At 36.1% G+C, this 15,444-nt stretch overlaps 1 protein-coding gene across 1 annotated transcript in view; it reads right to left on the bottom strand.

Annotated features, from left to right (window-relative positions):
- Positions 1-3,709, bottom strand: part of Ube4A (Ubiquitination factor E4A) — a 91,596-nt gene extending 87,887 nt beyond the window's left edge. Inside the window, exon 1 of the mRNA XM_068351209.1 lies at positions 3,562-3,709. The gene's annotated coding sequence lies outside the window, so the exon portion shown is untranslated. The remainder of the gene's footprint in view (positions 1-3,561) is intronic.
- Between the last annotated feature and the right edge of the window lie 11,735 nt (positions 3,710-15,444).

The following is a 15,444-nucleotide window of genomic DNA, read 5'->3' as shown; positions in this document are numbered from 1 at the left end:
ACACATGTGACATATAAAATAGGAGTGTGTCTTCAGCAAAGCTGAAACCAGCCATTTAACTTCTAACATGGTAAACATCATTGGTCACCAGCTTTTAAATAAATACTTCTTCATTCATCATCTGCAACTTCACGCTTCATAGCCCTCAGTCATGTAGGCCTGGGTCTTCCACCTTTTCTAGTGCCTTGTGGAGCCCAGTTAAACGTTTGGTTAACTAATCTCTCTTGGGGAGTGCTAAGACCATGCCCAAACCCTCCCATCTACCCCTCATCATGACCTCATCCATGGCACTTACGTAATCTTTCTTATAGTTTCATTTCTAATCCTGTCCTGCCATTTTACTCCCAATATTCTTCTTAAAGCTTTGTTCTCAAATCTACAAAATCTGTTGGATATTGCTTCATTGTCATACCACGACTTATGACCATACAGTAACACCAATCTCACTAAACTTAAATAGCCTGACCTTTATATGTAATTTCAAGCAATTTGATTTCCAAATTTTACTTAACCTAGCCATTCTCTGATTTGCTTATTTCAATCTTTCATTAAACTCAAATTCTAAAGATCCTGTATAAAAGATCATAGTTCCTAAATATTAAAATGATTCTCTTCATAAATACTTTCTCCTTCCAATGATATTTCATCTTCCATTGCATATTCCGTTCTCATCATCGCTGTCTATCTTCTATTTATTTTGAGCCTAACCTTATGTAATTCATATATGTATATATGTATATATATAAATATATATATATATATATATATATATATATATATATATATATATATATATATAAATATATATATATAAATATATATATATAAATATATATATATATATATATATATATATATATATATATATATATATATATATATATATATATATATATATATATATATATATATACTGTAAATATATATATATATATATATATATATATATATATATATATATATATATATATATATATATATATATATATATATATGTGTGTGTGTGTGTGTGTGTGTGTGTGTGTATTACAAAAATAGTAACTTGAGGTACCTCCCTGCAAATAATCAATTCTCTGAGTGATCAAGTTTCAAAGTTCTACATTTCTGAAAAAAGGATTGTATATTTACATTATACAACTAAGAGGTATGGTGGTTACATGTAAGACTTTTCTCATTCTCACTGCCCTGCTTTAAGCTGCAAGTACAATTCTAGCAATTCAACTCTCATACAAATTTCACATGAAACTTACAATTAGTCTTTTATAATTGTAAGCTAAGTGAATTACTCTGCTGCTTTCCCCCACTCCCCCCAAACACTCCCCTGTAAGTCATATACTGTATGCAATTATGCTATTGTATATTGTTTAGCATTCCTTAATGTCTAAAGCAAACTTTGCCTTCAGTAGTCCAAGTAAAAAAAACTGGGAAAACTAATGCATACAGTACTATACTCATAATTAGCCTACTTATTGACTATTTAGCAACATAACTACAAAGGCAAACTCAAACACATACAAAAGTCTATCACACAAATATCTAATGGTTTTATGTCTATAGTCAATATCATTCATATTAAATAACAAAGTAACCAATCACAGTTACATAAAAAACTAGTTGGCACTTGTTCTTCTATAGGCAAACATAGCTAAGAGCAAGGGAACGATGGGATAGGATTTTTTATAACAATTTGACTGGGTAGTTGCATTCCATACAAATAGCTTAAAATATACCAGCAGGTACCTTCACACTACCAAAATTGGTAATATTTTGAGTTATGGTAGATCAACTAACATAATTGAAAAGCTATGGTTGTGCACCAAGATCGTCATTAATTACATTCAAAACTCTTTACTGTAACTGCATGATATCTAAATCAACTTTTTTAAAATTTGTGGTTTCTGCCAGCATCAACATAAAAAACTAATCATCTTAAAAAACAAGTTACCGTACTCCATACCCAGTACAGTAATAATACTGTAATGAAACATGGTTAAAACACAAGCTTTTGTTTGCCAGGAATTCTGGACGTCGTTCGTAGCCGTGTTCATTGTACTACAAATATCTCCTTACTTAATTTGTTTCTGCTCTGCTGTAGCTTGCTTTGCTTATGATCAAGGATACCAGATAACTCCTCATCCATCAATCAACCATGATCAACATTTTCTCATTGTTCATATGTCCTAACAAGCAGAGCATGTTTCTCAACATGCATTAGCCCTAAGGACAACCATTTTGGCATTATCTTATTTATCTAATTTATCTCTTAGCTCAATTATACAAACCACAAAGGGGCGAATACGCATTTAACAAAGGGGTGCATTGTATCTTTGTGATTCAGACTTTGTTCGAACATGGACTTGACTGCTATATTCCATTATTAAACTAAATATATCAAATACACATTTCTATTATAACCTTTCATTACTAATATGATAAATAAAATAACAGCTGTAATTATATTGGATATTCCAATATTGAAAACACATAACCAAGAGGTTTAGAATATACAGAAAAACATTGACCCTTTTATTCTATTCAGACAAGTAACCTACAACAGAAGCACCACATATCAATTTTTTTCTGAACTACCGGGTAGAAGGAGCCTCCTAAAGCCTGTGCTAATATGATAAAAGGAGCAAAATGGGAATTTCTTATTAAAATCTGTAATTTTGTTAATAGAGTAGTAGATGGAATTCAAAATAGTGTACAGTATTTGCCATGATCTATTTATTCATCTAAGTTCCAATCGCCTAAATAAAGGCTCCGTCCTAACCAATACTACACTGTTCTATGTTGAAACACTAAAACTCATCTCGTACTTCAGGATAAGGAGCCTTCGTACAGTATATCAGCAGCCAGTTCCTCCCGTGTGCATTAAAAATGGACACCACCTAACTTAAACTTCCCAACCTAACCTAACCTACAAGCCGTGTCCTTACCTACATACCTAACAAGGGGCTAATGACCCCCGCAATCCCCTTTATGCTGCCGTATACTTAATCAACCGTTATCATACATGGAGGTGGACACTATCACACATACACCCCCAAGATAAATCCTATTGTGATCCATTTCCTACTAAACATCATCGCATATGTTATCGTCCTAAACTGACCATACAGATTCATATGTACACCTACGTTACCTTCAGACAATTTTGTGATGGCTTTGTATAACGACGGACAGAACCTCCCTCGTGCATATTACACAACCTAGCCTAAACTTCACAACTACCCTACTAGCCGTTTCCTTTCCTACTTACCTAACGATGCAAACCCATTTGACTGCCATATATTTAGTAATATGGTCGAAAATATGGGAGTTATGAGGCAAGGCCGTCTTCATACATATACCCCAATTCTGTCATCTAGAAGAAATTTGTATTACCTTTGACAAGTCTAGCCTAGCCTAGTTTCGTCTAGCGGGTAAACTAGGCTTGTGTAACCTATACTACATCACACCTATACCGTAACCTTTCCATACTTGGTCCTTCAAAATACCATTTCTAGCATCCCAACATAAACTTATGGCCCAAATCACATAAAAATTACAAAAACTTACGTTTAATAAGTATCTTATTCAAGGTTTACAGATAATAGTGGACATCCATGACTGTTGCATACGCAAACTGACACTTTGTTTTCCTCGGCACTATTGCATGACGTGTCGTCTGCAACCAGGATTCGTAAACATAAAATTAATATATTTTACATTATATTTAGTTAGCAAAATTAAGATTTAAATGAATTTATAGCTATTTCATATTTTTACAGAATATTTTATCTTGTGATAATTATATAGATTTGTTGTTTGATAAAATTCATCTTGACAGTATAAACTAGGAAGAGTGATACTCTGTCACGGCACCTTTAATATTCCTACGTTATTTTTTTTTTCTTTTAACGTTTATATTGGTAATTTGTCAGAAGATTTATTCGCAACAATCTTAGGTTTACCTATTATCAAAATAGTGTTCGTATTTTAAACAGTATGTTTTATAGATACCATTTACATATTTAACAAGTGAAATCTTCCCCATTCCTGCTAACTAACTTAGCTTTTCGGTCCCGTGAATTTAAAACACTCCTGGATCATTATGGGTGTGTAGGCTAAAAAGGGTATATTTTCTTTGCTTTTTATTAAGACAGCTCATTGCTAAATTATCTATTTGTTTACGAGTCAGTAAGAAGAGAGTCTTTTTGCACTTGTTGGGGAATTCATATTGTTACTCCAATGGGGAAATGTGTTTTTTGGTAGCTCAAGTCCAACTGATTACCACACAATTTCCATTAATCCTATGTCATCAAAAGTTGTTTTTAAAATTTGGCAAAATGTCTAAATGGGTATGTTGCAGGTAATACTCTGTTTTCTAGTTTGCAATGTGGCTTTCGCAAAGGCCTTGGAGCTAAAGCCCTTCTTACAATTTCCAAAGAAGTACAGAAAACCCTGGATTGTAGTCAGGAAGTTCGTATGATTGGCTTTGATTTTATTGGTTGCTTGTTTTAAAACTTAAGCACATGGGAGGTGGGCGCCTTTTCTTAACATTGTTATTATTGAATCTTAAATAATAGATAGCAGAAAATAGTTGTTGATGGGCACTATAGTTACTATAGGAATGCGATATCTGGTGTTCCTCAGGGCAGTGTTCTCGGGCCATTACTCTTCTTACCATCTGCGAATAACATATCATTATTATTATTATTATTATTATTATTATTATTATTATTATTATTATTATTATTATTATTATTATTACAAGTTAAGCTACAACCCTAGGCTGGAAAAGCAGGATGGTATAAGCCCAATGGGTCCAACAGGGAAAAATAGCCCAGTGAGGAAAGGAATTAGAAAAATAAACTTCAAGAGAAGTAATGAACAGTCAAAATAAAATATTTTACAAACAGTAACAAAATTGAAATAGATTTTTCATAAATAAACTATAAAAACTTAAAAAAAATAACAAGAGGAAGAGAAATAAGATAGAATAGTGTTCCCTAGTGTACCCTCAAGCAAGAGAACTCCGCTCCAGGATAGTGGAAGAGTATGGTACAGAGGCTATGGTACTACCTAAGACTAGAGAACAATGGTTTAATTTTAGAGTGTCCTTCTCCTAGTAGAGCTGCTTATCATAGATAAAGTCTCTCTTCTACCCTTACCAAGAGGAAAGTAGCCACTGAGTGACTGAAAAATTGCAGTGCAGTAGTTAACCCCTTGGGCGAAGAAGAATTGTTTGGTAATCTTGTCAGGTGTATGCATAGTTCAGCTTATAAAACAAGCTCGTTGCACATACAGAGAAGGATAATCTCTTTGCATCAATTTTATCAACCTGTGGTTGCCGAATCCCTTAATAAATGTCCAGCTAAAAGTAATGCATGGTGCAAATTATGGGGAATTGAAATTGAATCATCCCAAAGCTTACTTAACTTTAAAAGTTTTTTTCCTGGTCATTTTACACAGGGGAACTTTGTGCCCTTCTTGACCTACAAAATCAGTTATCGTACACATTCTTTGGCGTTTAACGTATCACATGGCATATTGCGTGTTTCTTCTTTAAAGCCTAGATATCTCCAGTCTTTCGAATGGCCAGTTGTATAGCCTTGGGTATGCATATTTAAACGCTCTAGAATCTACATTAGACATACATGTTGGCTTCAATAATTTGAAACTATCTGTTACTATTCTCATATATACATGATTCATTGGTTACACCAAGTGTTTTGGGCGGCTGGTTCTGATCACTTGATGGGTTATTGTGCATATTTTAACTCTATTTTAGCTTTAATAGACAGCCAGTGTAATTCAGTTAGTATAGGGGTAATCCTCTCTCGGACTTGGAAAAATCTTATCAGTCTTTTTCCTCTGTTTATTATGTTTTGCAATCTCTTAAGTTGCACTTTGGGTAGACTATAAGAGATGGAGTTACAGTAATCAATCCTGGTAATATCACAAGTTTCTTAAACAGAATATTCATTCAGATACTTCTTTACAAAAGCAACTTTTAAAAGGTGATATCCAGCGTTTCTTACTGCAAGAAGAAACTGAAGATTTTTTTTTTTTATTCTGTAAGCGTTTCCATAATTTGGATTTGATAACAAATGATCTTACTGAGAAGGTGGATAACCTAGCGAAGATCGTGAAATCAATTAAGTTAACACTTCAGACCAGTGTTTGAAATGTTACCTTTATTGATTTCCAAAAATTAGAAAATGACATGCGCTGACAAGGTTAAGGAAAAACTCTCCTGGCAATTAAATCAACTAAAGCATCATCTATAATCACTGACAGGAAAAATGAGGTTGAAAATGCACTTAAGGATATATCAATTCTTAATACGAGATCAACTTCAAATGAAAATGTGGAAAACTTTGCTGAGGTAGTAGGCTGGCCAGGGCACCAGCCACACGTTGAGATACTACCGCCAGAGTTATTAGGTCTTTTGACTGGCCAGACAGTACTACATTGGATCCCTCTCTCTGGTTATGGTTAATTTTCCCTTTGCTTACATACTCACACACCGAATAGTCTGGCCTATTCTCTACATATTCTCCTCTGTCCTCATACACCTGAAAACACTGAGATCACCAAACAATTCTTCTTACTGCACTGTAATTGTTCAGCGGCCACTTTCCTCTTTTTAAGGGTAGAAGAAACTCTTTAGCTATGGTAAGCAGCTCTTCTAGGAGAAGGACACTCCAAAATCAAACCACTGTTTTCTAACCTTTGGTAATGCCATAGCCTATGTGCCATGGTCTTCCACTATCTTGGGTTAGAGTTCTCTTGCTTGAGGGTACACTCGAGGACACTAGTCTATCGTTCCTATTTAATTCTATTGAAGGCTTTATAGTTTATATGGGAGATATTTATTTTATTGCTGTTACTCTTCTTAAAATATTCTATTTTCCTTTCCTCACTGGGCTATTTTCCCTATTGGGGCCTCTGGGTTTATAGCATCCTCCCTTTTCAACTAGGGTTGTATCTTAGCTAGTAGTAATAATAGTAATGAAAATAATAATAATAATCGATGTTGCCAGGACCGTATTCAAATTGTAGAACACAACATAACTCGGGTATTGAAGAAAATTGCTGCCGTTGGGACTGTCACTACTTGTTGAAATGTGATTCTGAAGTTCGAAAGGTTATTCATGATAACTGTGATAAAGTTACGTTGCGATCGGGTTACTTATAACATACGTGATAGGTACCATGCGATTACTTGCTACCATTGTCAAAGATATGGACATTTGAAAAAAAAATGCAAGTTCAAGGCTGATGATAAAGTATGCGAGAAATATTCAGGAAATCAAGTCACCAAAGAATGTAACTCACAGCTGGTAAAATGTATAAATTGTAATAAGTTAAAAAAAAACCTGATGATCATATAGTGAATTCAAGCAATTATAAAGCTTACGATTTAGAATTGAAGAGATTAGCAAAAAATACGGACCACGGATACTAGGGATGACATGAATTGCGACTATATAAATATTCAATCTGTTGGTAATAAAACTTCCAATTCGAGAATTGATAAATGATAAATATTTCGACATGTTAGCATTATATGAAACATAGTTTAATAGCATTGACAAGGATAAGATTGTTGAAATGACCCTCCCCTCTCACGCATGCTTTCATATTCTGAGAAAGGGCAAGTTGAGGGATGAAGAGCTGGGTTCTTCATCCACAAAGGCCATTTAATCTCAAGATGATATAGAAAAAATAGTGTAACAATTTCTGAATATATATTACTTTACATAAAGAATATCCATGTGTAATAGGACCAGGAAAACAGCCCTTAAATTGAGTAATGTAAGTAGGGTACATTATTTATTGGAACTCCAAGAGACAAATTATAGTAAAGTAATAATTCTTTTTTTTTTATCCTACCTTATTTCGGTTATTACTCTCTTGTCTGATCTTCAGTTGCTGACTACAATCTTGATTTTTGGTATAGAAACTTACGGACTATTATATTTCTTATCCCTGGTCTGGATATTGATATCTGACGCCGTCGTTCAGTTATATAGTTCGTTATGCATGTTGCATAACAGTTTTCATAATTCTGACCTTCTATTGCGTTGGAGTCCTCACAGACTGTACCACCTTGTTCGTAATAGGTATGCATTTAGTTCTAACAGTCTTGCCATATCTAGCATAAGGCTCAAGACTCCACAGATTCTAGAAGTTTTATTTCATCTGTGAATAAATTGTGGAATAATCTTTCTAACCGGGTAGTTGACTCGGCGAAACTTCAAAAGTTCATTATAGCAAATACTTTTATGTTGAACAAAGTGACATGAGTCTCTCTTCGTGATTTATATATGACAGATTTATTTTAACCTTATTACTGATCTTAAAATATCTCATATTCTTTAGTGATTACTGCTCATGTATACCATAGTTTATTTATTTCCTTATAGCCTATAATTTCCTTACTGAGCTACTTTCCCCCCATTGAATGGTTGATAAGTTAAAACTTGTTGATTTACAGAAGACATTTTCAAAAGTGTTAAAGTTGTTAATCTGTTCCCACGAAGAAAGTAGGATTTGACGGAAGAAAAGTTTCTCTTTGTCAAACCGAAGCATAAAGGTAAAGTGAAAACTTTGGTAATTCACACATCTCGGGAAAGACTTTTTTTTCTAATACAATTCAAATGTAAATTGAAAAGAAAACAATGAAAACACCTTTTTATTCACGTCAAAACGAAGCTCCCAGGCAAAATGAAAAAAAAAACTTGACAGTAAACTTAAGTGTAAAAGGTTATTTCTGATCTAATTCAAATGTCAATTAATATAAAAATATCGAAATAGCTACTGGGATTAGATATGGTAAGCATCCGGGATATTTTACTATAATTTGCTTTAAAAAAAAACATATAATTTATTGTGGGCGTCAACCGTAAACAAAGTGCCTGAACCTCCATCAGTGTCATTGCGCTTTCCGAACTGCATTTGTTTGGCCCGAGGGCACCTCAGGGTTGCCATTCGTACGATAATTATCGTACATGTACGATTATTTTGGGTCCGGTCCGATACATACCTTAGGTATATACAATGTATGTATGTGTTTAATTAAGCAATCATACTAAAATATTTTGAAATAAGTCAATCATTTAACTCACTGATAATTATAATGAAACTGTGTATGATAATTTTGGTTGAAAAACGACAATTTTAAGGCTCATGTACGATAATTCAGTCGAAATAATCTGGCAACCCTGGGGCACCTGGATTCAAAACAAACCAGTTAGTAAATAAGTAAACAATAGCTTTTGTGTTTGCGGTTTAAGTGTCAGTGCAAAGTGAAAATACGCGTGTGGACATTTCATCTCCTTAATAGAGGTGAGTGAAACATTATGTCTTTTATTTTATTTTGCTTCAATTTGTTAATATGTTTTTATTTTGAAAATATTTACCTTAGGATTGGCCTAGGCCTACTATGGGTTCATGACAGTACTTTGTTTGACTTTAGGGTAAAATTATGGTTAATATCTTGCTATTTATTAGCCTCCAAAATAAATGTCCTTTTTGAAGAAATCCGGAGTGTTTTTTATAGGAGGAACATTTTTTTTTTCTTAATTAGAAAATATTGTTCTGACGGAAACTATCAAGACTTTAAACCATACTCTTGACCATATGTTTTACTTCAGAGCAGATATAGTTCAAATGTTCAAAAAATTCAGTAAATTAAAAGCTTTAACACAACTCTGTCTCATCTAATACAGGCTAAATGGTACATCCTAGTCTGTAGGTTATTCCACCTTAAAAAAGTTAAGGTTTCGATTGTTACCCACCCAAGTCTAACTGGGGCAAGCAGAATTACTAGACAAATTGGTCTACTAAGATTAAAGCTGTAGAATCTTAGTAGGCTGTTATATTATCTTATGCCAGGTCAGGTTGTCTTAGTATTATATTCATCTTATGCCTTGTTGGATTATCTTAGGCCTAGTTGCCAAAGTCAGATCTGATCTTTAGCATGACAAGAGATTATTGTTGACACAACTGCTCCGTAGTATAAACTTATTTTTTCCTTCTGTTTCATGTGCGAAATTGGGAGCCTTTGTATGTCAGCGGTCAGTTCCTTCAGCTAGCATAAAATATGGGCACTAACTAACGTAATCTCCCCCCCCCCTGCTAACCTAACCTACAAGCCATATCCTTACCTACTTACCTAACGGGGGCCTAAGCATCCCCTATCACACTGCCGTATTCTTCGTGAGCCATCATCATACATACACCCTGGACATTGTACTATAAGTAGTAGTGAAAAAATTAATATACGCTTATTGGAATGATTTTATAGTTAAGAGGCAATTAACTGTGTATTCATGGTAGTCCCCTAACTAGGAAATAGCATTTAATTTCTGTTAGTAGCTCATTTAAAGCGTCCACACACAGGATATTTACTCATTGGGTAATTTCCATTGATGTTGTTAGATGTCTTTTTTATTGTTTCATATTTTTATAACGATTTTCCAGCGAGAACAAGTGGTATTGTAGACTTGCTCTATACTGCACTAGTCTATATGGGTATATATATTAATTTTTTAAGGATATACTGGTATATATACATTAATTTATGCTGTAAGTTACTATTTTGTTTTTTAACATTATATATAGTAATTTTTTTTATTTTACTAATTATTGAGTGTATAAAAAAAAATCTTAAACGGAAATATTAGGAATTAGGCTATCGTCTTGAAAAAACTTTTTAAAACAGCGAAAGTATGATACTTTTCAAAATATGGCTCTTCACAAAGTGTAACATCACATTCTTGGTTGTAGCATGTGTCGCTGCATTGCTACTGCCACAGGAATGCATGCCTGCATATGAAACATGTTCTCTGAACTCGTATTTTTTACTCTGATGGTGTCTGCATTGTTTGACTAAAGAGACGACTTGTAGGGCGTAGGGGATCTGCCACAATTGAGGGATAACCAAACTAGATCCCTAATGCCTTACGGGTAATACTGTTATCGTTAATGACTGTATTACTATATTACAATTGTTTTATGCATTTCATATCAAGTATTACATAACCATACTGTATACAATACCATAGGTTTGTTCCTAAACATAATACAAACTGCTGAACTTTAATATAGGAGTATGACTTCTGCAAAGCTGGAATCAGCCATTAAATTTTTAACAAGGCACACAGTTGGTCACCAGATGGTGAGGAAGCTCCTCCCACCTGACAGGTAGAGTAACCTTCACTTTGACTTCAGGCGCCGATGAGTACTGATGTACTGTTTGGCGTCCGGATCTGGCTATTTTACTCTTTAGTTTTTTCTTTTGGTTTGAAATGGGTCCTTGCAGTCAAGTTTGAGGGATTTTGAAGCAAGTATATGCAGTGATTTGTGTTAACTGTATTTGCATTTGTTTCCTGTTGCCTGCTGATATGCAACATACTGGACTGAACTTGTTCCTGTCGGGTGGCATGTCTGGTACTGCCCCATCTCTCGTATGTGTCCGACATTGGCATTGACTACGTGATTCTAAGGATGTTTGGCTTTGATTTTTGTGGCGCTTTGTTTGTCGAAAAGAACTCCTGATATGTGCCCTTCCGTAAGAGTGTCGTCTTCGAAAATACGACTTTCGAGAAGACAAACTTCTAGTTCTCCTCACTCCCCACAGTATCATTGCTGAATCTTCTTTTCTAAGAAGAATCTGTAGAAGACATTATCTGTAGTCCACGAAGTACGATTAATAGGAGTTATGCTTCCATAACTTATACAGTTTCTCTCCCCAGGGGCGAGATAGTGTGAGTTCCAGGAACTTCCTGTTTTGTGCGAGTGCCAATATGTGTCTCTTAGTGGGAAGAATCATCAGCAGACACAATCCTAGGGAGTGCTTGGTTCATGGTATAAATCTTTTTACACAGTTTGTGCGGTCTTAAGTTCTAAGAGTTGCAGTATTATGGGGGAAAAACATCGGTTTTAACGTCTCGTACAGACTAAGCACACGCAGTTACCGGCCTTATTCTTCCCCTTAATGGATATTTTCTCTCTCTTATGGTAGAGAGAGAGAAGCAGTATGTACCAAAGTTTTCAGTTTGCTGTTACTGCTGCTATCCCTATTGCCTCTTGCAGGGGTCCATAGATATCACCGAAGCTCAGACTGCTGGTCGTTTGGAGTCTCTTGACACACCTACACGCCCTGCATAGTTTTTTTGGGGGAATACTTTATCGTAAGATCATGATCCTGAGCATCACTAGTTGTCTCGGCACACTTGCACACTCGGTGGCTAACCACCCGGCGAAGCTGTGGGGACGAAGTGACACTTCCGAATCCCTAGAATTGCATGTTCAATGGAAGAAGGAGAAGGACAAGCCCCCCACTGCTCTTTCTCTTTGTAAGAAGCGATTGCCACTTGCATGATCACCTCACACATGCTCTCCAAAACGTTATGGTTAGCGGGCTGTGACCAGGTATAATACGCAGACTTACTATCGGGTTAATGACCCTGATCCCAACTAACCCACAGTTAACTAAGTGGCCTTAGGAGCACTATAGTAAATCGACAACACCCCTTATTTTAGTTCTGGGTAAGGGGACCCAACAATCAAATGAACCTCGGGTAAATTTTTTCATACAATTTCAGTGAGTTGAATTACAAATTGATTGAGGAATAGTGTGAGATTATGAAAGTAAAATAAAAAAGATTAGAAAAAATTATTTATTTTGTAAAGTAAATAACAAAAAAACTATCCCTATACACATTAAGAAGTCATTGATAAAAAGGAAAAAATACCAAGGTTGAAAATAATAAATGATTAACCCCATTTCATTTTGTAATAAAAGTGCAGACCATTAAACACTGATGATAACCAAATTTGTTATGTAGTACTGTAATATGTTTACAAGTCACAATATGCTGTTACAATAAAAGAGCACTTGAGTCTCAATATACACAGTCTGTGTAGTATGTACTTTATAATCAGGTTCAAAACAGTTCAAACACACCATAAATCAATTCCACCAAATGGCTAATTTTTCAATATTAATCTTACCCGATAATCATGTAGCTGTCAACTCCGTTGCCCGACAGAATTCTACGGAAGGGATACGCCAGCGATCGCTATACAAGAGGGGGGTGTACTCACAAGCGCCACCTGTGGCCAGGTACTGCAGTACTTCTTGTTGACACCACCTCAATTTTTCCTCTGTCGTGCTTCCGGCAAGACGTTCATGGATACGCTTATAATTTTGGAGTCTTGTTCACGGTTTTTGGTGAAGTATTGCTCTAAGATTTCAGCTTTCGCTATTCAGGAAGTTTTATTATTAGCTTAGCTAGCTTTTGGAATTAATTTGATTAATTATGGTGACGAAGAGAGTATGAACTCTCTTTCACCTTTTAATGGCCGACCCTTCCCTTAGACGGAAGTGTTGGTGTCTAAGAGAGTATAGACTCTCTTTCTTAATTTTGCTTAACAAAAGTTATAGATTTATTTTATATCTCTCCGCCTTTTATAGGCCTCTTCGATTAACTTCCTTTTATTATAAACTTATTAAAATTAATTTTTATATTTGTTTATATTTGACCTTTCCTAATAGTAGGCGGTCTTTTCTTGGTACCGAAGTTAATTAACATTGAGCCCGTCATTTCGGTTTTCCCTGTTAACATATTATGCTATTTTAATGTTTTTGAAAGAATTTCTTTGATAGTCTCGTACTGTTTTCAAAGTTGAACTAACGTTTTGTTTTGTCTCTGCAGTTGTTGACGTTCAGAACGTTCAACTTGCGCTCTATCGTTACGATAGAGAGAGAATTTTCACGGTGTCACGTTGCAGTAAGAGTAACCGTTTCTAGCGTTTTGTTCATTCTTTCTTAGCTTAATGGTTTTAATTCTAATAAAGGAACTTTTTATTTGGGAAATATTTCAGTTTTTTTCCTTTAACAATAATATGTTTTAACGATATATATGATTGGGCTCTTCTCTCAGGTTCTAAGTCAAGAGAGAGAGAGAGAGAGAGAGATAGAGACGGAGGGAGAAAGAGGAGGATAAACGTTTCGTTCAAGCGAGTAACGTTGTTATCGTTTTTGCTCTTCTCCCTAGTCTCTTTAGGGGAAGAAGGTAAACGTTTCTAGAGTTTTTTCTTGTTCTCAAGCTTTATGCGGTGAGAGATTTTAAACGTAGTTTATTTGATCTAGTGTTTAGTCTCTTTCCAGCCACTGAATTATTTATCTTTCATTAGATTTTTCTGTTACATTGTAATTCTGTTTTCGCAATTACTAACTTTTAAGGAAGGATAGAATTGCGTGTTTCAGGTACAAACCACTTAAAGTTTCGAGTTCAGTGAAATAAGTGCAAACAGAAAATCAAAAGTGATAAGTGATTAGCGCAAAGTGTGTCAGTGTTGTGCGTGAGGGTACTTCTGTGCGTGCCAGTCGTCCTCCCAGTCCGGGACCTTTTGCAAGCTCCCAAGCCCAGGGGAGAAGCAATGTCGAAGGGCAAAAGGGTTCGGCAGGCCTTGATCGGCGCACAGAAGTATCCTCGGTGGTTGCGGGCGTGTCTTACAGAGACCGTCACTCCCACCCGCAGACGATTGAGCCCTTATTTTGCTCGTCTGCAGAAGAAATTTCGGGGAAAAAACGCTGGACTCAGGTCTCAAGACCTCTTAAACGTAAAGTCCAGTCCTCTAGAGTTCAACAACCCGGATGCAGTCATTGGGTTAGCTCTGACTCTCCGCAGTCATCAGGTGACTGCACACCTCCTAAGAGAGGTAAGGCGATGCCTCAACAGACCTCATTTTCTATTAAGGCTTTGCCTCAACAGACCTTATCGTCTGTTGATCCCAAGATGACTTTGCTGCAGTCCATGCAGTCGCAGCTTGCGGTCTTAATGCGTGAGTTTCAGGCTGAGAAGGTTACACCTCCTCCTGCGAGCGCTCCGCCTCACCGCAGTCCAGTCTGCCAGGCGTACGAAGTTGAGGTTCCTTAAGCTACCTTACCGCGTTCGGAGTTGCCAGTTACCAGCGTTGTGCAGCAACCTCAACCTTCCTTAAGGCAACCTCAACAATGGGAGCAGGAGTCTTATGCCTTGAGGCAAGATTTTCTTGCAGTTAGACCATCTTCGAGGCAACAACCTCTTGAGGTACGACAACCTCTACCATCCTTGAGGCAGCCACCTCAGCTCTCGCAGCTGCTACCTCAACTTTCCTCAAGGCGAGAGCCTCAACTCTTGAGGCTAGCTCCTCAGGAACCTCAACTCGTGAGACAGGAACTGCGTTCTGCGCAGCCGCTACCTCAACTCTCGCAGCTCACACCTCAAGAACCTCAACTCGTGAGTCAAGAGCCTCTCTCTGCGCAGCCACCTCAACCCTTGAGGCAAGCGCAACTCTTAAGGCAGGAACCTCATGCTATGAGTCAGCCACCTCAACGCATGCATCTGCCACTTTCTCCTCAACTTGAGCCTCTTCCCATTCAACTTTGAAATAACAAAT

Source organism: Palaemon carinicauda, chromosome 27 (assembly GCF_036898095.1).
Source record: "Palaemon carinicauda isolate YSFRI2023 chromosome 27, ASM3689809v2, whole genome shotgun sequence".
Classification (NCBI taxonomy): Eukaryota; Metazoa; Arthropoda; class Malacostraca; order Decapoda; family Palaemonidae; genus Palaemon; species Palaemon carinicauda.
This window is presented reverse-complemented; position numbering and strand designations above follow the sequence as displayed.